We start from the raw sequence: 26,616 nt of genomic DNA, 5'->3' as shown, positions 1-26,616 counted from the left end.
TGGGGCATGCTCTAAGAAGTTGGTTCTCATGACCATGTTATAAAGCCTGTGCTGGATTCAGCCTTCCTGGCTTGTCATGTATCCATTTTGCATATATATGTTCCACCATCCACTATGGCTCCGAACTCCTTGCTAGAGCCAGTCTGTACCAAATTTGGACTTTGAACCACCAAAGCTGTAAGCAAATAAAACTTTCTTTACTTCATAAGTAGCTCATCTCAAGCATTCCATTTTAGTGACTAATACACAATGATTCTTCTGTCCTCTGAAGAGAGGAGCAACTTGATTCAATCCCCCATACCTTGGGGTCATCTGTATAAATCCATTCTCTACTTGAATGAGTTCTCCAGTAACCCTTTCACTATTTTTATTATATCACACCTTCTCCTCTGTGCTTTTTTTTATAACATTCCATGAGAATGGAGAGTCATGACACTTATTTTATAAAGTAACATAAATAGGTCATTGAATGGAGTTCCATCTTGTAATATTTTTGATATTAGGAATATTATTTGTATGTTTTTTTTCTCTCCCCAAATGTGCTAAGCCTATGTCGGCCATTCAGCTTTCTGACAAGAAGATAACAACCATGATGGACCAGAGACTCCTGATAACGTGATTTAACCAAAACTCAATAAGTTTTTATAGTTCTCATTCAGATATAAGATACAGCCAAAAGCAAAAAAAGAAAATAAACATTTCTCTTTTTTACTTATTTTTATCTTAATTTTGATAACATTTTAAATTTACATTATAGTCAAAGGCTGAAGTCTCCACTAAGAAATGAGTTCAGCAAATAAACAACAAAAAGACTTAGCTGAGCAGTAAGAGAGTTAAGGGTTATTTAAAGAAGAAGAAAAAAAAACTCTGTCTTGACATCTTGAGCTTTTATACTTACAGAGAAATAAGTCACCCTAGAGTTTTATTCATAAGCGTAGAAGCCTGTGGTCACATTTTCATCCACCCAGCCAGACTGAGCTGCTATGTGTTAGCATCTATTTGCTTACTTCATTTATCCACTCCATTGGCCCTGCAACTTGTGGGTGATAGGGTAGATGGATATCTTTAGGACTTCATTTCACTAGTATGGTATTCTTGTAGCTTGTCCATATGTTCGTCCACACTGCCTACTGGCAAAGGACTTTCCCCTGATTTTTCACCCCTCCTTTGTCTATTGCCTCAATCATAGACTCAAGCCTTTTATTATAGCTAAACTCTCAGTGCAGAATATTAAAAATCAGAATTCAGGGGTAGGCATTTGGTGGAACAGTTAAATATCATTAGGGACATCCACGTACCATATTTGAATGCTTCGACTGAAGTCCTAGATTTGCTTCCGAACCAGCTCCCTGCTAATGTGTGCCTTAAAAAGTAGGTGATGATGATGGCTCAAACACTTGGGTCCTTACCATTCACATGGAAGAACCAGGTTAAATTTAGAGCTTTTTGTTTCAACCTGCTTCTTCCTTGGCTGTTCCATGTGAAGGTCCACATGCATCAAGCATATGGGCCACTGGCTCCAATAGAGGCATATGTAGCCAATACCGGTTTTCCTCTGTGGATGCATAATTAACCAATATCATTCTTTGTTTGGTTCCTGATTGGCTCACCATTTATTGAAAGACTCCCTGCCAGAATTAAGAACCACCATCCTTAATCGAACAGCAAGTTCAGACCAAAAAATAAAAAGTAGGCTACACCAGGTCAATAGGTTATTGAATATTAGTGTAATAGAAACATGAATATGAGGCAGTCATGTATATGAAAAAAGATTAGGTAAATTTCCACTTACTCAATGTGCCTTGCCTATATTATTATATCATAAAAAGAAAGGAAAACAAAGATAGAGAGAAAGAGGAGATGGGAGGGAGTTATTAATGTCATGTTGAGTCATATGATAGTGAAATCATGGTTAAAAAAACCTTGAGGTAAAGGGAATGGGAAAATGTTAGTCATATGGTATAAAGATTCAGCAATGGAATATGAATAAGTTATTCAGAGAATATGTATAAAATATGATTATATATCATAAAGTTGTATTGCATACCCAAATTTGCTAAAGAGAGATATTAAGTGTACTCACTGTAATAAGAAAAAAGAAGAAAATGGTAACTGTGAGGTGATACATAAATTATAATTATTTAATATGTAGATATGTCAAATTTTATATCAGAAATGCACACAAGTTTAATTTCCAGTTACAAAGATTGTAATTTACAACATTGTCATAAACTCTAGTGAGGGGCACTTTGCCCTAGCAAGTAAATCACTAATTTCAGATCCAGTGTGTCTGGGTTCAAGTCTGGGATCTGAATCCCAGTTTCAGCTTCTTGCAAGTGCAGATCCTAGGAGGCAGCAGCAGGTGTTGACTTACATTGTTTGGTCTTGACACCCATGTGAATGACCTGGGTTGGGTTCCCAACTCCTGCCTTCATCCTGGCCATTGCAGGCATTTGGAGAGTGAAGCAGTAGATAGGAGCTCTGTCTCTGTCCCTGTTACTCTCTGTCTCTCTGCCTCAAATAAATAAATCTTTAAAAAATTAGACCATGTTTCCAAATTACAATTCATACTATTTTCTAAAATTTCAATTTTAAGAAGTCAATATCTCAATATCAAATTAAGTGTTCAATCGATTTTAGAGTAGAGCAACTCCTGATTCTGGCACTTGCCTCCTTTGCTGGAGTGACCTACACTTCCCTAACCATCAAAACTATGGAAGTTTGCAGTTTCTGGAGTTAACCAGCCTATTTGAATCTAACGCATTTTGACCATCTTTTCCTTTCTACAGGGTATGTCCAATTGCCCAATTAAAACTGCATAAATACTACATTTTCAAGGAAACTTTCCCAAATTCTCACATGAACAAATGAATGAACATATTCATTTGTTACTAGTTTGTCTTAATGTGTATTGCTGTGCTAAATAAGTTATTTTCAAACTGTGATGCACACACAATTTGAAAGATGGAACGGGGGCCTGCGCTGTGGCGTAGTGGATAAAGCCGCCGCCTGCAGTGCCGGCATCTCATATGGGCACTGGTTTTAGTCCCGGCTGCTCCACTTCCTATTCAGCTCTCTGCTATGGTCTGGGAAAGCAGTAGAGGATGGCCCAAGTCCTTGGGCCCCTGTACCTGCATGGGAGACCCAGAGAAAGCTCCTACCTCCTGGCTTTGGATCAGTGCAGCTCAGGCATTGGGGCCAATTTGGGAGTGAACCAGAGGATAGAAGACCTTTGTCTCTCTCTCTCTCTCCCCCCCCCCATTTTCCCTCTCTCTCTCTCTCTCTCTTTCTCCTTCTCTCTCCCTTTCTCTCTGTCTCCCTGCCTCTCCTTCTCTCTGTGTAACTCTGACTTTCAAATAAATAAATAAATCTAAAAAATAAAAAGATGAATGGTGCAGAGCTCTACAGTGTCAAAGTGTAGGACAGAGAAGATGCTTAGTTGGCATCTCTCACATAATTTCACCTTCACTTCAAAAACAGTAAATCTCTGTTTAATTAATTTGTTAATTGGGGTTCCAGACTTCTGCTTTCAAGACTGCTAGAGTAGTCTTCATTAGCTTCCTAATTTGGCATGATATACAAAACCATGCCATTTAGACAGTGGGCAACACATGGTACAAGACCAAGAGATAAAATGAGAAGACTATGTCTATTCCAGCTCAGTTCCTGGAGATAATTTCTAAGCTGCAAGACTGAGATAGGGAATACTTATAAAACTTGGTAGACTGAATAATAAGAGACATAGATTGGAAAGCAAGGAGGTTAAGTGAGCTATAATTTTCAGCAAAGACTATGAAAAAAATGAATCAGCGGAGAAAGTGAAAGAGAGGAAGAGTGACAGAGTGAGAGAGTCAGAAATCAAGCATGAGGAAGACACACACACACACACACACACACAGAGTGAGAGCAAGAGCGAGAGAGATATTCAGATACCCACAAAAGGAATTTCTCAATTCTTTACATGCACGAGAGAGAAAAATAAAGAATATTGGATTGTAGAATGAAATGGTTGAAACCAATTGAATAAACAGTTCCAAGAATTCACATATAAATGCCAGGAAATTTATTGTAACAGTTTTACCATTTTACAGGTAACTTCACTTTATGGCATAATAGCTGTTTTACTTTGTTTCATTTGTGAACGCTGGAATGATTTATGAATTATACATAAGTAATGAGTGGCAAAATTGAAATTATAAAAATTTCTGAGTCCAAGCCAAGACACTCTGGCAAAAAAAAAAAAAAAAAAAAAAAAAAAAAAAAAAAACACCTAAATGAAAGATCTCTGTGAGTGAGATCCCAGTGGAAAGAACAGGTCTTCAAAGAAGGAGGTACCTTTCTCTGAAGGGAGGAGAGAACCTCCACTTTGACTATGACCTTGTCTAAACAAGATAAGAGTCGGAGAACTCAAGGGGCTTCCATAGCCTTGGAAACTCATGACTGGTGCATAGGGAGATTACTGATGCCATAAACAGGAGTGTCAATTGGTAAAGTCAACAACAGGAGTCACTGTGCACTTACTCCTCATGTAGGATCTCTGTCCTTAATGTGCTCTACATTGAGACTTAATGCTATAACGAGTACTCAAACAGTATATTTCACTTTGTGTTTCTATAGGGGTGCAAACTGTTGAAATCTTTACTTAATGTATACTAAACTGATCTTCTGTCAAAAAAAAAAAAAAAGAAGAAGAAGAAGAAGAAATTAGCAATTCCCAACTTGACTCTCACTGGGATTAAACATGACAATAGGTCTGATCTGATTTCATCATCATTTAAAAATTCATCTATTATTTTTCACTTTATGTTTCTGTGTGGGAGCAAACTGTTGAAATCTTTACTTAATGTATGCTAAGCTGAGCTTCTGTAGATAAAGAGAATCAAAAATGAATCTTGATGTGAATGGAAGGGGAGAGGGAGTGGGAGAGGGGAGGGTTGCGGGTGGGAGGGACGTTATGGGGAAGAAGCCATTGTAATCCATATTCTGTACTTTGGAAATTTATATTCATTAAATAAAAGTTAAAAAAAAAAAGATTGCAGCTTTTCTGCAAGATCTGGTTCCAATATCAATATCTCCTCTGAAATTTCCTCAGTGTCACTGGACTCAATAAAATCCTTCTGTCCTCAAAAAAAAAAAAAAAATTTTTTTTCTGAGTCCAAGTCTTTTACCTGTGTGACTACATTTTTTTAAGATTTATTTATTTATTTGGAAGGCAGAGTTACAGAGAGGCAGAGACAGTGAGAGAGAGAGAGAGAGAGATCTTCCATCTGCTGGTTTAATTCCCAGATGGTTGCAAAGATCAGAGCTGTGCTGATCCAAAGCCAGGAGCCAGGAGCTTCTTCCGGGTCTCCCACGTGGGTGCAGGGGCCCTAGGACTTGGACCATCCTCTACTGCTTTCCCAGGCCATAGCAGAGAGTTATATTAGAAGTGGAGCAGCCTGGACTGGAACCAGTGCCCACATGGGATGCTGGTGCTGTAGGCGGTGGCTTTACCCGCTATGCCACAGCACCGGCCCCTGCATTGTTAATATCTTATAATATAAAACTCTCCCCATATTGGAAAATTAAGAGAGTCTGTCAACAAGAATGGGCTCTAAATCTCAACTCTCCTATGCATTTATTCTTTTGCTATGAGAAAATTCTCTAAAATTCTCTGGGCCTCACTTATGATAGGAATAGAATAAGGTTACATTAGATAATCTGCAAAGTACCTTCCAAATTTAAACTCCTTTGATAGCACAGGCTTACTGTAGGAAGAGTGAAGAGAACTTGTTCAATGATGCAGGAAGAGATGAAAAAAGAAGGCTTTATTAACTAACCTAGTCTGAGTTAATAGCTCCTTTTTTATTCTGCCATGGTCATTGGTACATACTCTATTATTGAATGCACTATATTATATTGCAATTAGTTGATATAAATGCATTTCCCATTAGTTTAATTTAGCCATCCTCAAATTCCAAAGCAGTATATTTCACATGTTAAACAAATATAATTTTATTTTTCCATTAAAATGAATTCAAAAATTAATAAAAGTAAATTGGACCCTGGGAGATGGAGAGAGAAGGAATCTTCAATCATCTTAGCAGAGACTTGTTTTGTTAATTACTTTCAGTCCACTACCCAGAACAATACTGTACATATAGCAGGAATAAATTAGGTATGCTGAGTGAACCACAGATATTAGTGCTTGGGGCCCGTGTAATACAGTCAATTATTCCTAGGACAAAATTTCACCAAGAATGCTAGGAAAGTATACGCACATTTAGTAATAAGCAACACAAATGTTAAGATCACAGATCAATAATCTATTTTATCCTGAAGTGTATTTTTTCATAGGATGTTGCTTCATCATTACATCAACAATATCATAATCTAGTAATATTAAGTTATGTATTTATGCAAAATTACAAAGTCATATGGATGATGGCTTTGTCTCCTAAATGCATCTGTGAAAAAGCAAGATACATTGTGGCATTGCCGGTTAAGCCACCACCTGTGATGCTGGAACCCCATATGGGTACCCGTTCATGTCCTGGTTGATCCTCTTCATATCCAGCTACCTACTAATGGCCTAGGAAAACAGCAAATGATGTCCCAAGTGACTGGGCCCCTGTCAACCATGTAGGAGACCTGGATGAAGCTCCTGACTGGATTCAGACTGGCATAAACCTGGCCATTGCAATGATTTGGTGAGTGAAATAGAAGACAGAAGATTTTCTCTCTCCCTCTCTCTCTCGTCTCTTCCTCTCTCTGTGTAACTCTGACTTCCAAATAAATAAATCTTTTTTTTAAAAAGTCATATGCCAAAGCTACAGGTGCACTGGATTTCAAAAGATTCTGAAGTGATACAATTCAGAGCAGAATATGTTTTGAGGGTAAATATACCCATTAGAAGGTACAGGGAGTAGATTTTAATGTGATGAGAAAACCTAACTGCAGCAGGATAATTTGTGCCTAGTATAGTCTTAGGCATACAGAGAGCTTGTATCTTTTACTTGTCTTTTGTCTACATTGTCTTGTCATATCAGTTTGTTCCTTTGTCCCTGAACAGCAAGTAGAGAGATTTGGCCAGTGCACTCTAGTATTGAAACAGAAAAATTGGAACTGGCACTGTGGCTTAACCAGCAAAGCTACCACCTGCAGTGCCGGCATCCCATATGGGCGCCGGTTTGAGTCCTGGCTGCTCCACTCCCAACCCAGCTCACTGCTATTGCCTGGGAAAGCAGTAGAGGATGGCCCAAGACCTTGTACTCCTATGCCCTCATGGGAGACCTGAAAGAGGCTCCTGGCCCCTGGCTTTGGATCAGCGCAGCTCCAGCGGTTACAGTCAATTGGGGAGTGAACCAGAGGATGGAAGACTTCTCTCTCTCTCTCTCTCTCTCTCTCTCTCTCTCTCTCTCCCCCTGCCTCTCCTTCTCTCTGCGTGTAACTCTGACTTTCAAATAAATAAATAAATCTTAAAAACAAAAATAATGACTTGGCTAGCACTGTGGCTCAGCAGGTTAACATCCTGACCTGAATCACCGGCATCCCATATGTGTGCCAGTTTTAGTTGCGGCTGCTCCTCTTCTGATCCAGCTCTCTGCTATGTCCTAGGAAAGCAGTGGAAGATGGCCCAAGTCCTTGGGCCCCTGCACCCACTTGGGAGATATGGAAGAAGCTCCTGGCTCCTGGCTCCGGATTGGCATTGCTCCAGCCATTGTGGCCAATTAGGGAGTGAAACAGCAGATGGAAGACCTCTCTCTCTCTCTCTGCCTCTCCTCTCTCTGTGTAACTTTGACTTTCAAATAAATAAATAAATCTTTAAAGAAAAAATAATGACTTAGTGGACACAAATAACACACAGTATTTCGAAAGGACCTAGAAAGCCAAATTTAAGGAAAGTCGATTATCATCATTTGTAGTTTCCAAACTTGTGAATTTACCAACTCAATAGTTTATTCGTAACACCATAACTACTCCTCAAACTTTCACAATTATTCATGAATTTGCAAGGAGCGGCAAAAAACTTGAACTGCCTAACTATCAAATAATTGGTTGAGCTCCAATGAGTTAAACAAAACACGAACAAGTATCTTTTACATTAAATATAGTGCCATGTGTTGTTTCTTCTTGATGTTTCTGCATTTTTGTGTGTATGAAGGCATGTGATTTTGCTGTTTAAATGTTGAGCACAATGCTGAAACGCTGCCTGGTATTCCTAAGAACAAGAAAGCTGTGGTATATCTCACAGAAAAAAATGTTTGCTAAATCAGCTTTGTTCAGGCATGAGTTATAGTGTTATCAGCTTTATGTTCGGTGCATCAGCCATATATATTAAATATGATGTCTTTAGAAAGAAACATATGAGAAGGATATGTATTGATTTGTTGACAAAAAAATCATGACAAAATGTCCACAAGAGCCTAGTTCTGTATTTTCCTTGAGAGCACTTTTCAACATTCCTAATGCATTATTTTAATTGCTTTACACAGCATAACAACTGAACAAGAATCAAAATATACACAGATATACATACATACGCATATATGCATATGTATATAAATGTATGTATATATTTATATATGTATGTATGTGTGTATATGTATGTGTGTAATTATATATATAATATATATATATATACAATTTCACAACAATATTGCATACTTTTCCAAGGAAGCACAAGTCTTCATTACTATTGATCTTGACACTTCTGATATGCCGCTGATACTTCTGATACACCTCCCTAGATTCAGAACATCTGGGAAAACTGCTCTATGATGTCAAATGCTTTTGACATCAATCTATCCAGACTCTCTGAATCCTTGTTGTAACTTGAAACATCACCTAGATGTGCATTTTGGGTGAAACCTAAGCAATATAATATATATAAAACTTTTCCTTAATAAAAATTTCAAAAATACACAGCAATACAGAGATTAGTAGCAAAAATATTCATGTGCACATTACAGATTTAAAAATTACAGGTGCATCATCCATCTTGATTCTTCTATGATCTATACAATTTTATCCTTCCAAGAATAATATTGAAATCTGTCCCAAGGTTTATTTTTTTGTAAATAACAAATGTCTTTAAGGTTAAAATTTCTTCCACCTAAAAAAATAACATTTTTAAAGTTCATTTATTTATTTGAAAGTCAGAGTTACACAGAGAGAGAAGGAGAGGCAGAGAGAGAGAGAGAGAGAGAGAGAGAGATCTTTCATACACTGGCTCACTCCCCAGATGTCTGCAATGGCAGGAACTGTGCCGATTCAAAGCCAGGAGCCAGGAGCTTCCTCTGGGTGTTCCCAGGCAGGTGCAGGGTCCCAAAGACTTGGGCCATCTTCCACTGCTCTCCCAGGCCATAGCAAAGAGCTGGATTGGAAGTGGAGCAGCCAGATCTTAAACCAGTGCCCATGTGGGATGCCGGCACTTCAGGCGGCGGCTTTATCCACTATACCACAGTGCCAGCCCCAAAAAATAACATTTAATTTTTTTTTATTTTCAGTTTTATTAATATATATAGAATATGTTTCGTGTATGTCATAGATATAATTCTATTTTTTTTTCTTTTTTTGACAGGCAGAGTGGACAGTGAGAGAGAGAGACAGAGGGAAAGGTCTTCCTTTGCTGTTGGTTCACCCTCCAATGGCCGCCGCAGCCGGCGCACCGCGCTGATCCGGTGGCAGGAGCCAGGTACTTATCCTGGTCTCCCATGGGGTGCAGGGCCCAAGCACTTGGGCCATCCTCCACTGCACTCGCGGGCCACAGCAGAGAGCTGGCCTGGAAGAGGGGCAACTGGGACAGAATCCGTCACCCCGAACGGGACTAGAACCCGGTGTGCCGGCACCGCAAGGCAGAGGATTAGCCTAGTGAGCCGCGGTGCCGGCCATAGATATAATTCTAAGATGATAAGCACATTTTCCTCTTGCCTTGTTTCCTCTCAAGCCACTCCTTCCTCTCTTTCTTTTATTCTTTAATTTTTGCAAAAACATAATTCAATTTACTTTCTAATCATAGACGTAATGTACCACTAACTACAATATTCAATAAGCAAAAATTAGGAAAAATATCCAGTGTTCATATTAGCCCAATGACTTCATCAATTATTGTTATTAACATTACTTTGTCTTCATTTGGATCTGGATCAAAATATCCTCATATTGCAATTGATTAATTTCTCCTGAATTTCTTTTGACCTCTAGCTCCATATTCCCTACACTATGTTTGTTAAAAACACAAGATTATGTTTTAAAGATTTATTGATTCATTTGAAAGGCAGAGTGACAGAAAGAAAGACACACATACACACACGCAGAGAGAGAGAGAGAGAGAGAGAGAGAGCATGCTTCCATCCAGAGGTTTACTCCACAAACAGCGGCAATACCATGGCTAGGCAGGCATAAAACCAGAAGCTAGGAACTCCATCCGGGTTTCTCACATGGGTAACAGGTTCACAAGTATTCAGGGCAGCTTCCCTTCCTTCTTAGGCACATTACCAGAAAGCTGGATCAGAAGCAGAATAGATAAGACTTGAACAAACATTCTGATATAGAATGACAGCTTAGCAAGTCGCAGCTTAACCCATCGTGCCATAAAGCCAGCTCCAAAACACAGGATTACTACACTAAGAGATATAATTTTGTCTGAATTTTGATTCGTTGATTACCTGGTATCATTCCTCTGCAACTTTAACTTCTTGTAGTGTAGTTATTGCATATAATATTTTGATTGGATATATGCTATACAAGAATTTAGTACATAAGATGCATTGAGAACCTCTAATAAAATCAACATAATAAAACATCTCTTCTATTGTGATATTAATGGCCATAGGTGAGTATAGACTTAAATATTTTTTCTTTTATTAAAGTCTGAAATATTGTGATGTCAGGCAAATTAGACACGAATGACTGGGGAGGGCCCATAACATCGTTCTCCAGGGATGAAATCATGGACCCTGCTTCCCACCAGGACCCACGTAAAATTGCCCACTGTACACTTTAACTTCTGGTTATGTATGTGGATAATACAAGAGCTCCGCCAAACCAGAAATGTGATTTATAGCCACATGTGCAGGGAGACCAAGGCATGCAGCTCCCAAATGTTAATCACAAATGCCAATTATGAGTGTGATGGTAGCATTACCAATAAATGCCCCTCTTACTTCAGGGATAAAAGTCCCAAACCAGAACAAAAAGTTTTCCATGTGCTCTCTTAACTGCCCTGTTCCTCTCTTGCAATGTACTTTAATAAACTTCTCTTTATTATCCCTACTTACATCTCTCTGACCTAAAATTCATTGCTCAGTTGGCAAAAGTAATTGAGGCCTGCCAGTTGCTGCCAATGAGAATGACACTTTAATTCTGTATTTCATTCTTTATTAGCTGACACTTTTTTTTATAAATAGTGGTTTCTCTTTATCAAGTATTTTTTTACAGGGATAGAAAATTCTTGATTGTTTTCCTTTAGTAATTATATTTTAAAATTATTTTGTTTTTAATAGCCTCTAAAGGTGATTTTTAGCTGTAATTTTAAAATATTGTAGACTGATTAATTTAAATATCTTTGATGTGTTTCACTCCAATTAAATTTGTTTATATGGATGAGCAGTAAGTCAAGTTATAGCCTCTTTAAGTGACCTCTTGAGCCTTTTTGATAATACTTCAATAGCCTGATAGCTTATTTGTCTTCTAGATTGACATAACATCCCAAGCTCCCTTCGTGTATTTCCCATGCCAGTTCTAACACAAGCTGCCTCTCACAGAAGTTATTTTTTTTCTCCTAGGAGTAATTGATATTTATACAATATATTAGCTAGATGTTACTATGGCTATCTTTGTTTTAGGCCTTTAAGTTTACAAATTAGCACCATACCTTGTTGTAAGTAAAAAAAAAAAAAAAAAAAAAAAAAAGAAAAGAAACAAATAATTAAACTCTACAGGCTGGAAGAGTCAAGGAAACAGATTTTTCCCTAAAGCATTAGGGGGAGCACAATTCTGCTACTGGTATGATCTTGGCCCACAGTTCCGATTTCAGACTTCTAGTCACAACTATAAGAGAATACATGTGTACGTTTTAAATCACTATTTTTTTTAAAAGATTTATTCTATTTATTTGAAAAGCAGAGTGGCAGAAAGAGGGGGACAGAGATCTTCCATCCACTGGTTCACTCCTTACCTGGCCACAAGGACTGTGACTGGGTCAGGCCAAAGGAGCCTGGATCTCCAGCCCAGTCTCTTACATACATGGTAGGGTCCCAAGAACTATGCCAATCCCTAGCATTTAATTACAGAAGATTACCCTCCATAATGTGGGGGTACGCATCCCATCTGTTGAAAGTCTTAAATTCTCTGACAGTGAAGGAAGTCAGCTTCCATACAACCTTTGATTACAGCTGTAATATTAATTTTTTCCTAAGTATTCTCTGTGCTGGCCTGCCCTGCAGATTACGGATGACCAGTCCCTACAATAGCCGGGCAAATTCCTCCCATTTTCTCCATCTCTGTCTTGGTATGTCTCTTTTATGTCCTTCTGTCTCTCTAATATGATCTTCTTACAGACACACACACACACAGCACTTACTGTGAGGAAATGTTACTAAAACAGCTGGTAATTTTTTTTCTTTCCATTTTCTTCTTTTTGAAATGAAGATGCATATAATTGTTACTCTATTCCAGATAACTTGATTTTTAGTTTCAGTGTCTCATATAAATAGAGATTTTAACCCAAGATGGTTCATATTCAAAGTCTCACCTCTATCTGATTTATATGATGTAGTTAAGATTTGAATCTCTCAAAATAAAGTATTAAGTGAAATTTTGGATTTCAAGTTGGTACTCTCTTGGAAATGATCAGATGGGTAAAATTTTTCCCATATAGTTTAAATGAGAATCTTTGGGGTCAGAAGACAGATAGATTTTGGTACCCTATAAAATTATTCTTGAAAATCTTGAGATCCTACTCCAAGGAGCCCAATGAATGTTACATATAATATCAAGGATCTTGCATATATGATTACAAGATGTGGAATTTATCTGGGATTACCTGAATGACCATATGGATAATCAAAAGTTTGAGTTAAGAGTAAGCAGACAGAGATTTGACATAGAAAAAGGCAATATGACCACCGAAATAAGCGAACAAAAGCCAAGGGATGCAACTCAACAAGCTTAGAATAAAAGGAAAGTGGAACTTTGGGAGTGTGCTCATAACAACACCTTGATTTGGTCTAGTGAAGCTGACTTCAGACTTATGTCATCCAGACACCGAGAGAATAACATTTTCAGATACCAAAATTATGGTTTTTGCAAAAGGCATAGGAAACTAATGCATATTGTATTCCTTTTTCTTCTATGTCAAAGATTTCAGTTCCCAAGGTACATTTACAAAAGTACCCCTTTGCTTTATCTCGCTGTATCTCACAATATTTATGTAACAATCTTAGAATAACAACAGCAAGGGGCTTACCTGGTGGCTTAATAGAAGAAGCCACTGCCTGCAATGCTGGCATCCCATTTGAGTATCAATTGGTCTCCCACATGCTCCACTTCCAATCCACCTGCCTGCTAGTATACCTGTGAAACAGCAGAAAATAACTGAAGTGTTTGTGCCCTGGCCACACATGTGGGAAATCTCTGGGCTTCTGGCTTTGGCCTGGGTCAGCCCTAGCCATTGTGGCCATCTGGGGAGTGAACCAGTGGATGGAAGATTTCTCTCTCTCCATCTCTCTGTAATTTTGTTTTTAAATAAATAACATTAAATTTTAAAAAGCCATCAAAACTATCCCAATAACGTGATGACTTAAAATAACTTAAGAAATTGAATGATTTGGGCCAGAATTGTGCCGATCCGAAGCAGGGGCCACATGATTCTTCCTGGTCTCCCTCGCGGGTACAGGGGCCCTAACACTTGGGCCATCTCCTACTGCTATCCCGGGCCACAGCAGAGAGCTGGATTGGAAGAGGAACAGCCAGAACTAGAACCGGTGCCCATATGGGATGCCTGCACCGCAGGTGGAGGACTAACCTACTGCACCATGACCCAGCCCCAGAAAAAACTTTTTAACTAAAGGATTACTGCATTTCAGAGACAAAATGAAACTTAATATAACAATACATTGAATTATATTTTAACCCTTCCTTTCTATAAATAAATAGGAACTTAATATGAATACTCCACCCTAACTTTTCTAAACATTGTAATCTAAATTCCTTTGGTAGTAGTATTTTTTGTAGTATTTTGAGATATTTCTTATTCATTTTTGCACTGCATAATATGGCATTATATGGACATTCTGTTGTATGTTCCATCAATTCTTAACTGGTTTCTTCCTATGATTTTACTCATAAATTGCACATTTGACTTTATGGATTTTTTCTAGTGTGTTTTTTTGGACAGTGATATTGCCGGGTCAAAATATATATCTTTATGTAATTTTACTAGATACTGTCGAATTATCCTTCTGGTTGAATTATTTGAAATTCACTCCCACAATTTGTAAAATGACTTGTATCCCCACAGTCTTTTTTTTTTTTTTTTTTTTTTTTTTTTACAGGCAGAGTGAACAGAGAGAGAGACAGAAAGAAAGGTCTTCCTTTGCCGTTGGTTCACCCTCCAATGGCCGCCGCGGCCGGTGCGCTGCGGCCGGCGCACCGCGCTGATCCGATGGCAGGAGCCAGGTGCTTTTCCTGGTCTCCCATGGGGTGCAGGGCCCAAGCACCTGGGCCATCCTCCACTGAACTCCCTGGCCACAGCAGAGGGCTGGCCTGGAAGAGGGGCAACCGGGACAGAATTCGGCGCCCCGATCCGGACTAGAACCCGGTGTGCCAGCGCCGCTAGGCGGAGGATTAGCCTAGTGAGCCGCGGCGCCGGCCAATCCCCACAGTCTTAACAGCTAAATGTGTGGTGAAAATTTTTGGATTTGTCTACCTGTAACATGTAAAATTCAGTCCCCAGTGTAGTTGGAATTCATATTGCTCTGAAAGCTGCCGAGTGTCTTTTTATATGGGAAGGAAATTTGCATGTCTTCTTCCTCTTACTGTCTTCAGGTTTCCTATCTCCTTTTTCATAAGGCCTTTTTTCTCATAATTTCCTTTTCCAATTCTAGATGCTTTTGTATATTATGGATATTTATCCTTGGTCCCTTAAATGAATGAATATAAATTTTCTCAGGGCATATTTAACTGTCCAAAGTTCAGTTGCATGAGAATCAAATTTACTAGTGTTTTCTATTCGTTGATCTTGATTTTAAATCATTAGAAGAAATAATTTGCCCCACTTCCAGTTATGCATTCACTTATACTTTTATATGTGAAAATTTTACCTTTTTGATTGAAATTTCTGATCAATTTGGATATGCTTTTGGGTAGATTTTAAGAAATGAGTTCAGTTATATGGCTACATTAGCCCTGAGTGTTATTTCCACTTGATCCATAAATCTCAAGGGCAGATATGAATTACTTTACAACATTGATTTTAGTAGAATGTATTCATATCATGGAAATCCAAGCACAGACAGCCATCACTAACCAAATGTGTGGATTGTTAATGCATCATGATCTACAAAGATAGGGAATGGTTGGTAGCTGGTTCAGGGACTGCAGAAGCCACTCACCTGCTTGGCAAGTTCATCTCGCTTGTCAGGATAGTTCTGGACAAGTGTCTGGGCAAATCTAATGCTAAGTGAATAATGTCACAATGCTCAAGACTAGATGAAAGAATAAAATATTCCATTCACAGAACTTGAAGTTGTCTCATATATAGGATGGAATTCTGCTAGTAAGATGATTATTACTAACAGTCTTACTCAAGGTTATTATATTTTTGTCTCTCACAAAGAAATCCAGAGTAAGTCAGTCCAGGAGAGTTCCTTCTTTCCAAAGAGTTGTTCCTGGTGAAAGACTTTCCTACTTGAGGTTACCTCACTGTCAAACAATGCTTTCTGAAGACTCAACTATCATTTCTGGAGTCAAGGAAATGAGAAAAAAGAGGACGTAAGATGAATAAGGGAATTTCTAGCTAACATAAGACCCCTTTCAAAAGTGTTCTCAGAAGATTTAAACATTACTCACTTACATTCCATTCACCTATCTAGTGGCAAAGAAAGCTAAAAAATACAGGTGTATGTGTGTGTATGTGTGTGTGTGTGTGTGTTTTAAGCTGACACATTGCTATATGAAATAAGATTTGTATGCTGTTACTAAGGAAGGGGAAGAGAATGGGTATGGAATAGGCAGCTGTCCTTCCCTGCCACAGGATTAGACTATACTTATTATCTGTCTTATTGCCTCTTTCTAAAGAAGATAAACCATTTGTAATACTTGCAAGTTAAATTTTGAAGATGTCACTTTAACACCTTTTATTGTATTTTGTTGCCTAACTACAAGATTCATTATTATTTAACCATCTTTAGAACCTCAAACAGAATAAAGAGAATAAAATCATTTATTGTTTGAATGACCGGACACTCATCTGGAAAAAAATAGAAATGTACTATTCAATATTTATATGAGTATAAATCCTTTGTTTGCTTGTGTTCCAGCATATTTAAGTATTCTTCTGCTTTTTGTTTAGTAAATCAGTACAGCAACCATGTGAAGTTTAACACCCAGGCAGATGATGATGAATGTGGTCATTCTTTTCAAATAGGGCACTGTTTGCTCTGTGGAAAGAAGATATATTACCAGGGTGGTATAGATATTTCTGCAACATCATGTAACCACACTCCATTAGAAATGATTACCACTAGAATGCTGCATGATCTGAATTGGTTCATATTTCTTTAAGTCACAAGGGCAAGGAAGAGACCAGTGGTCAGGACAGTATGACCCAGTCTACTGCTCTGCCTGACCTGTGTCAGGAATAATCTCAATCAAATCTGTAACCACCATCATGTTAGCCAGGGCACTTCTAACTGTGGTGACTTGTTAAAGAACTGGGACTAAAAATAACAACCGTCCATCAGTGTCAATGCATGAAAAATTGAATTTCATCAGAATTTGAAAGAACTGTGGACTAGACTAATGTGAGAGAGTAAAGTCAGTCTTGTGATTGTAATTTGTTCCCTCAATTGCAATAAGTTGGAAGCCTTCTGACTAATATTTTACCAATTTACCAGCTCAGAAGGAAGATGATAAAGGAATAGTTTTCAAATATTCATGAATATCTGATTATGCACAATGATTACTTTGATATTATTGCAGTTTGAAATTATTTACCACTGAGAATTCTTTTCATTTAAAAAAATTATTTCTTTTTTTTTTTTTTGAAAGTCAGAGTTAAAGGGAAAGAGAGAGAAAGGAAAGAGAAAGAAAAAGCAGGAGACAGAGAGATAAGAACTTCCACTAGCTGGTTCACTCCACAAAAGGCCACAAAGGCCAGGAGTCAGGAACACCTTTCGAGGCTCCAACATGAGTGGCAGGGGCCCAAGTATTTGTTCCATCTTCTGCTGCTTTCCCAGACACATTAATAGGAAGCTGGATTAGAATTGGAACAGCTGAGACTCAAACAGGTGCCCATGTGAGATGCCGGTGCTGCAAGCAGCAGTTTTACCTGCTACACCATAGCCTTGGCCCCAACAATTTTCTTGGCATTTTGTATAAACTAAAGAGCAGTGCACTCTTAAATATTTTCTTATTTCATGGAAGCTTAGTAAATACTGCCTAAAACATTCAAACCATTAATTTATTTAAGAATCCATACCCCTTACTGGTAAATCTAATTGTTTTAAAATATATATTTAATTTGCAAATTATATGTATTTCATATATACAGATTCAGGAACATAGTGATACTTTCCACCCTACCCTGGTTCCTGCTCACACTCCCACCCTTCTATCTCCTCCCTCTCCTACCCTCATTCTTATTCTTTCTTAAAGATCTATTTTCAGTTATCTTTATATTCATAAGGTAAACCCTACAGTAAAGAGTTCAAAAATAGTATGAAGAAAGAAAAAAACACAGTTAATGAGTAATTGAGACAAGGGGTGTTCAAAATCATCTTACCTCTAAGTCAGTTTAACTCCAATAGATTACCTTTATGTACTCTATTGGTTAATTCAGATCAGGGAGAACATATGGTATTTGTCTCTTTGGGATTGGCTTATTTCTCTAAGTATAATTGTTTCCAGTCACATCCATTTTGTTGCAAAATGGATGTATACAGCTGTGTACTATCCCACAGTGTGTGTGTGTGTGTATATATATATATATATACCATAATTTCTTTATCTGATCTTCAGTTTATGGACATCTGGATTGATTCCATATCTTAGCTAGTGTAAATTGAGCTGCAATAAACATGGGAATGCAGATCACATTTTCATATGCTGATTTCATTTCCATTGGGTAAATTCCTAGGAGTGGCATGACTGGATCATATGGAAGGTCTATATTAAGATTTCTGAAGTATCTCCATGTTGTCTTCCACAGTGGTAGCACCACTTTACATTCCCACCAACAAGATAGGGTAACTTTTTTCCCACACCCTTGCCAGGATTTGTTGTTTGTTGATTTCTGTATGAAAGCCATTCTGACAGGGTTGAGGCAAAACCACATTTTGGTTTTGATTTGTGTTGCCCTGATAGCTAGTGATTCTGAGCATTTTTTTCAAGTGTCTGGTGGCCATTAGAATTTCTTCTCTTAAAAAATGCCTGGTCAAGTTTTTTGCCCATTTCTTAACTGGGTAGCTGGCTTTATTGTTATTGAGTTTCTTTCTTTCCCCAGAAATCTTTTATTTAAGCAATAAAAACTTCATGTACAAGCCAGCGCCGCGGCTCACTAGGCTAATCCTCCGTCTTGTGGCGCCGGCACACTGGGTTCTAGCCCCGGTCGGGGCACCGGATTCTGTCCCGGTTGCCCTTCTTCCAGGCCAGCTCTCTGCTGTGGCCCGGGAGTGCAGTGGAGGATGGCCCAAGTGCTTGGGCCCTGCACCCCACGGGAGACCAGGATAAGTACCTGGCTCCTGCCATCGGATCAGCGCGGTGTGCCGGCCGCAGCGCGCTGGCCGCGGCAGCCATTGGAGGGTGAACCAACGACAAAGGAAGACCTTTCTCTCTGTCTCTCTCTCTCACTGTCCACTCTGCCTGTCAGAAAAATAAAATAAAATAAAAACCTTCATGTATCTCATACAACATCAGGAATATAGTGATTCTTGCTACCATATCTGCCCTCCCAGCCACACTCCCACTCCTTTTCTTCCTCACTATCCTATTTACATTTTTATTTTTTACTAAGATCAATTTTCAACAAACTTTATACACATTTGATTAACTTTATAATAAGTTAAGAGTTCAACAAATGTATGGAAAAATATTTCCTAAACAGTAGAGACAAGAACTGTTCAGTAATTGCATCCCAAAGTACTAATTTTACTTCTATAAATTACCTTTCAGGTGCTCTATTAGTTATCATAGATCAAGGAGAACATATGGTATTTGTCTTTATAGGACTGGCTTATGTCACTCATTACAATGTTTTCCAGTTTCATCCATTTTGTTGCAAACAAAAGAATTTCTTTTTTACTGCTGTGTAGTATTCCATGGTGTACATACCCCATAATTTCTTTATCTAGTCTTACGTTGATGGGCATTTGGGTTGATTCTGTTTCTTAGCTATTGTGAATTGAACTGCAATAAACACAGGGGTACAGATAACTCTTTAATATGCCGATTTCATTTCCTTTGGGTAAATTCCCAGAAGTGGGATGGCTGTGTCATATGGTAGGTCTATATTCATATTTCTGAGGAATCTATATACTATCTTCCACAGTGGCTTTATCATTTTACATTCCCACCCATGATGGATTAGAGTAACATTCCCCCACTGCCACACATCTTCACCAGCATTTGTTATTTGTTGATTTGTGTATGAAAGCCAATCTAATGGTAGTGAGTAAAACCTCACTGTGGTTTTGATTTGCATTTCCCTGACTTCTTGTGATCCTGAACACTTATTCATATTTCTGTTGACCATTTAGATTTCCTCTTTTGAAAAATGTCTGTTTAAGTCCTTTGCCCATTTCTTAACTTGGTTATTTGTTTTGTTGTTGTTGAGTTTCTTGATCTCTCTCTATATATTCTGGTATTAATCCTTTATCAGTTGTACAGTTTGAAAATAATTTCTCCCATTCCATCAGTTGCCTCTTCACTTTGCTCAGTGTTTCTTTTGCAGTGCAGAAGCTTCTCAATTTGATGTAATCCCATTTGTCAATTTCAGCTTTAAATACCTGTGCCTCTGGGGTCTTTTCCAGGAACTGTTTGCCTATGCCAATGTCTTGCAGGGTTTCTTAAATGCTTCCTAATCATTTGATGATATCATGTCATATATTTAGGTCTTTGATCCGTTTGGAGTGTATTTTTGTGTAAGGTTATGATAGGGGTCTTGCTTCATACTTCTTCATGTGGAGATAAAGTTTTCCCAGCACTATTTGTTGAAGAGATGGCCTTTGCTCAAGGGATTGATTTTAGCACCTTTGTCAAAATCATCTGTAGATGTATGGGTTGATTTCTGGCATTTCTATTCTGTTCCACTGGTCTATCTACCCGTTTTTGTACCAGTATCAGGCTGTTTTGATTATCACTGCCCTGAAGTATGTTTTGAAATCTGGTATTATGAAGCTTCGAGCTTTGTTTTTCTTGTATAAGATCACTTTAGATATCCAGGTCTTCTGTGTTCTATATGAATTTCAGCATCAATTTTTCTAGATCTGTGAAGAATGCCCTTGGTATTTTTATTGGTATTGCATTGAATCTGTAAATTGCTTTCAGAAGAATGGACATTTTGATGATATTTGTTCTTCCAATTCATGAGCATAGAAGGTTTTTCCATTTTTTGCCTTCTATTTCTTTCTTTAATGTTTTGTAATTCTCATTTTAGAGATCCTTGACATTCTTGGCTAAATTAATTCCAAGGTATTTGATTTGGTTTTTGTAGCCATTGTAGATGGAATTGATCTTAGAAGTTTTTCCTCAGCCATAGCATTTTTTGTGTGGATAAAGGGTATTTATTTTGTCTGTTGATTCTATATTCTGCCACTTTACCAAACTCTTCTATGAGTTCCAATAGTCTCCTAGTGGAGCCATTAGATTCCCTAAATATAGAAGCATGTCATCTGCAAATAGGCATTGTTTGACTTCTTCCTTCCAAATTTGTATGCCTTTTGTTACTTTATCTTGCTTAATGGCTCTCTTTAATATTTCCAGAGTGGGCATCTTTGTCTGGTTCCAGATCTCAGTGGTAATGATTCCAAATTTTCTTGCCATGAGTTTGTCATAAATTGCTTTGATTGTGTTGAGGAATGTTCCTTCTATAAATAATTTTGTTAAAGTTTTCATCATGAAAGGGTATTATGGCCAGTGCCGTGGCTCAATAGGCTAATCTTCCGCCTTGCGGTGCTGGCACTCCGGGTTCTAGTCCCAGTCGGGGCGCCAGATTCTGTCCCGGTTGCCCCTCTTCCAGGCAGCTCTCTGCTGTGGCCAGGGAAGGCAGTGGAGGATGGCCCAAGTGCTTGGGCCCTGCACCCCATGGGAGACCAGGAGGAAGCACCTGGCTCCTGCCTTCGGATCAGCGCGGTGTGCTGGTTGCAGCGCGCCAGCAGCAGCAGCCATTGGAGGGTGAACCAACAGCAAAGGAAGACCTTTCTCTCTGTCTCTCTCTCTCACTGTCCACTCTGCCTGTCAAAAAAAAAATGAGTATTTTATTTTATCAAATGCTTATTCTGCATGTATTGAGATAATCATATGGGTTTTGTTCTTCAATTTGCTAATATGATACATCACAATGATTTGTGAATGTTGAACCATCCTTGCATATCAAGGATAAATCTTATTTGTTTCAAGTGAAACATAGCAAAAACAAAGCATCACAATATCAAATTTCAAGACATACTACAGGAAAGGTATTATCAAAACACCCTGGTACTTTTACCAAAATGTAGTTGAATAGGGAATAATAGAAACTCCAGAAATTAATCCATGCATCAAACAACCAACTAATCTTTGACAAAGTAATCAAAAATGATCCCTGGATAAAGGGCACTCTTCATCAAATTATTCTGTGAAAACTAGATCTCCGTGTGCAGAAATATGAAACAACACCCTTACCTTATCATCTTAAACTCCACTCAAAATAGATCAAAAACCTTAATCTATGAACTGAAGCCATGAAATTACTAGAGAACTTTGGGGAAACTCTATAATAGTTTGGAATAATCAAATACTTATAAATTTAATCTGAGAATAGAATAGAAGAATGCTCAAATGTGTCCCCAGGGTCTTCCAATTGGATTCATAGCAGTGATGGGAGGTCATCTTTTCCTTTAGATCATCTTTTTCCTTTCTGATTAAGTTTCCTGTGTGATACACTAATTGATGACCAAGGGGCTCTGAAGTCCCCAATGATAACTGAACATTTATATGTATTTTCAATTATATCAGATTTTTGATTTGTGTGTTTTGATATTCTAATTTTATGTGGACACACTTTTAGGATTATTCTACTTACTGGAAAATAATTGCCAGGGCCAGCGCTTTGGCATAGCGGGTAAAGCTGCCGCCTGCTGTGCCAGCATCCCATATGGGCGCCAGTTTGAGTCCTGGCTGCTCCACTTCTGATCCAGCTCTTTTCTATGGCCTGGGAAAGCAGTAGAAGATGGCCTAAGTCCTTGGTACCCACGGGGGAGACCCAGAAAGTGCTCCTGGCTTTGGATCGGCACAGCTCTGGCCATTGTGGCCAACTGGTGAGTGAACCAGCGAATGGAAGACCTCTCTCTCTCTGCTTCGCCTTTTCTCTCTGTGTAACTCTGACTTTCAAGTAAAATAAATAAATCTTAAAAAATAATTGCCTTTATTATTATTTAATGTTTATCTTTACCCTTTCTTGTTTAAAAGTCAGCTTTATAGAAAATTAATGAAAATATTTATGTTTTCTTTGGTTAATGTTAGTATAGTATACCTTTCTTCATTCCTCTACTTAAAACCTGTCTGAGTCTTTTTATGTCAAGAGATTTTCTGGCAGGCAGCATATGGTTGGATCTCTTAGTTTTGTCCAGTTTGACAATTTCTGTCATTTTATTAGATGTATATACCACTCACATTTATAGTGATTATTGACATAATAGGCTGAAATACATTCTCTTTTTTTGTCCAGTTCATTGCTTCTGACTTTTGATTTTTTTTAGTATTTTTTCCTCTGGTTTTAATGAATGGATGTGCATGCTGGTAATGGGATGTTTCCTTTAGACTTCATAGGATGACAAAGCAATACGTGTGTGTGTGTGTACTCATGTGTGCACACACACACTCTATAAATACTTCTATATGAAACTGTTGATTCCAATATTAAGTTCCCAATGAGCTATCCAAATATAATCCATTAAATATGGATCATTATCTCCTCTACCCTCTGCATTTCTGTAAATTTCCACTCCAACAATGAGAAAACAGCTCACAGTATTCATGCTCTTTTCCTTAATTTTTCAATTCAGGTATATATTTATACTAAGATAACATCTTATTATTGTTATGATTCTTTGAGATAATAGATTTTTAACAGATTTATTTATTTATTTGAAAGGCAATTTACAGAGAAGGAGAGAGGGGGTGGGAGAAAAAAGAAGGGAGGAGAGAGAGGGGGAGAGAGAGAGAGAGAGAGAGAGAGACTTCCATCCGCTGATTCACTCCTCAAATGGCCACATGGCTGAAGCTGGAACTTTCAAGGGCCAGAAGCCAAGAGTTTCTTCCAGGTCTCCCACGATGGAGACTTGAGCCATCTTCCATTGTTTTCCCAGGCACATAGCAGGGTGATGGATCAGAAATGGAGCAGTCGCAAGCTGCTATGCCACAGCACAGACCTTGAGAAAATAGACTTTATTTGACATTATAGGCAAAGAATTAGTTGGCTCCACTAAATAAACAGTTCAACAAATGAAAACTGGAAAGTCCATAGTGCAGGAGGAAAATAGGCATGGGTCATACACAATAATAAAAAGAAAATATGTTAAATTTCAGTCATATAAAGTAAATTTTAAAAGTCATAAATCATTAAAACTATAGTGATATATTAATTTGTATCTATTTTTGAACAAACATAAAATAAAAGATTAACTCATATGTTTACTGAAAAGCATTTTACCACGCAATGTCCTTCTGGGCTTTTAATCTTGCCTTTGGTCTTACAATCTCCATTCATTTCCCAAAATATTTAAATCTGTACTGTTTCTCCACCTCCTTCAGTGAGATTTTTTCATATATTTCTAATATAAATTCCCTTGTCATAATTTGCATTATTACCTTGCATCACATAACTGCTTAATGATTTTTTCAAATTTTGCTTTGATGAAGCTTCTCTTTTTGAGTTGTGTGAGTACAGTTTTTGCAGTGCCTTAAAAATTCCCTGTACTTGACCTTTTATCAGCCTTTGGGAATCAGTGTATCCTTTTATTGTCCTCTTATTTCTCCTTTTTCCAGAATAAAATGCAGATGGAATTATGCAGCATATAGCTTGTCAGATTGGCTACTAGGCTGTCAAGTCTCAACCTTGTCTTCTTTTTTTCTGCGTGTCTGAGATTACTGAAAACTGTTCCCTTTTGTGGATGTGCTACAGTTTGTCATTTAACCTTATTAAATTAAAAAGGAGTTATTTGTATCTTCTGGATTTTGGCAATTATGAACAAAGTTACCACATATACACACCCTGCAGTTAATTTTTATTGTAGCCATTTTTAACTTCATTTAGTGATGGCATTGGTGTATGATTATTAGATCATATGGTAATCCTACATTTACTTTGCTTGAAACTGTCATACTGATTTTTAAAGTGGTTGTACTGTTTTGACTACCCGCTAGCAATGAATGAGAGTTTATGTTTGCCTGTATATGCCTCAGCATTTGGTACTGCTATTCTTTTTTAGCCCTCTATGTTTAGCCATGATTGTTTTAATTTGTTATCTGCTGATTACAAATTACATCATTCCACATGTTTTGTTGCCAACTCTACATATGCACAAGTTAGGTGTTTTCTCCAGTGGACTGAGATTTGTGGCTCATTTTTATCTGTTACTGCTTATATTTGAGTTATTGGTATATTTTGGAAATATTTTCTTTTCGTCTGTGGTTTATCTGTTCTATGTCCTTGAGATAGTCTTTTACTGAGCAAAAGTGTTACATTTTAATGAATACCGATTTACCACTTTTTTTTGTCTTGAGTAGTGTTTTTGTATTGTTCTGGCATCTTGTTACTAGAAGTTTTTGCTTTTCCTAAATGTTCATTACTTAACTTTAACAACTGGATCTATAAATTCAATTATTTTTAGTGAAGAGTGTAAAGGGCATTAGATCTGCATAGAGATTAACTTTTGACACATATATGTTCAATTATTGCACACTATTTGTATAAAAGCTATTATTTTTCCATTGAAATTCCATTGCTCCTTTGTCCATGATCAGTTGACTGCATTTGAATGATGATCCTTCTCTCCATGCTATTGGTCTTTCCAGAACTTTATAGTAAATATTGAGTGCATATGGTATTAAACTTCCAATTTTTTATTCTGACTACGAAGGGTCATTTGGGTTTGCATATGAACTTTAAAATAAACTAAGTTTGTTAGTAAGTATAATTAATTTCTGGAATTTTCCTTGGAATTAGGTTGAATCTATAGATAAAATTGAGATCAAATGACGCTTTGGAGAATACAGTCTTGCAATGTATGAATACATGATCCATTTATGTAAGTATTCTTTAAGTAGTTTGAAAAGAACTTCATCATGTGAAAACATAAGTACATATTTTTAAATTGCCATTGGAAATGGTAATATGTATGTTCAAATTGTTCATTGCTCTTATGTTAAAACTATTGATTTTCTGTCACTTATTTGTGGGATTTTTTTGTAAAATCTTTGGGCCTTTTTACACAGAAAAGCCTCTCATTGCATGCAAGAGTCCTCTTATTTATTTTATCCAGTGGGCAAACTTTATTTCTATTTCATTGCATTATTTAGGATTAACAGAATGTTATTGAATAGGATTATGAGAATACTTTTTACAATTTCATCTTATTATTTTAGTGTACAATTGACTATTGTTGACTGTACAATGTTATACAACATGTTTTTGAAAGATATTTCTTTTGTTTAGCTGAAACTTTATGCTAATTAGCAACCCCCGTGACTTTGCCATGACCCTAGCAAACACCAGTCTTCACTTGTGTTAGTGTGTGTTTGTTTGTGTGTGTGTGTGTTTAAATATTTTTTCTTGTGCTCCTATTGTTAGTTGCATGACACTGTAATTCATGATTCCAGTGTCTCCTTTTGGGCTCCTTGAATAACAATACCTTTTCAAAAATAAATTCTTCTCCTAGAACTGTCCCTCTCTCTCTCAGTCACAGATTTTGTTTGTTAAATAATTTGTTCAGCTATTTTTTTTTCATTTTGTGCAATAACATTAACTTACTAAGCCCATTATGTTTAGCAATACCTTTTAGCCAGCGCCGCGGCTCAACAGGCTAATCCTCCGCCTAGCGGTGCTGGCACACAAGGTTCTAGTCCTGGTCGGGGCGCCGGATTCTGTCCCGGTTGCCCCTCTTCCAGTCCAGCTCTCTGCTATAGCCAGGGAGTGCAGTGGAGGATGGCCCAAGT

General features: G+C 37.7%; 1 pseudogene; it reads left to right on the top strand.

Annotated features, from left to right (window-relative positions):
• LOC103349841 (sodium- and chloride-dependent creatine transporter 1 pseudogene) overlaps positions 1-26,616 on the top strand; it is a 155,565-nt pseudogene that overhangs the window by 127,795 nt on the left and 1,154 nt on the right.

Source organism: Oryctolagus cuniculus, chromosome 5 (genome assembly GCF_051225735.1).
Source record: "Oryctolagus cuniculus isolate XC-2025 breed Fujian yellow rabbit chromosome 5, ASM5122573v1, whole genome shotgun sequence".
NCBI lineage: Eukaryota > Metazoa > Chordata > Mammalia > Lagomorpha > Leporidae > Oryctolagus > Oryctolagus cuniculus.
This window is presented reverse-complemented; position numbering and strand designations above follow the sequence as displayed.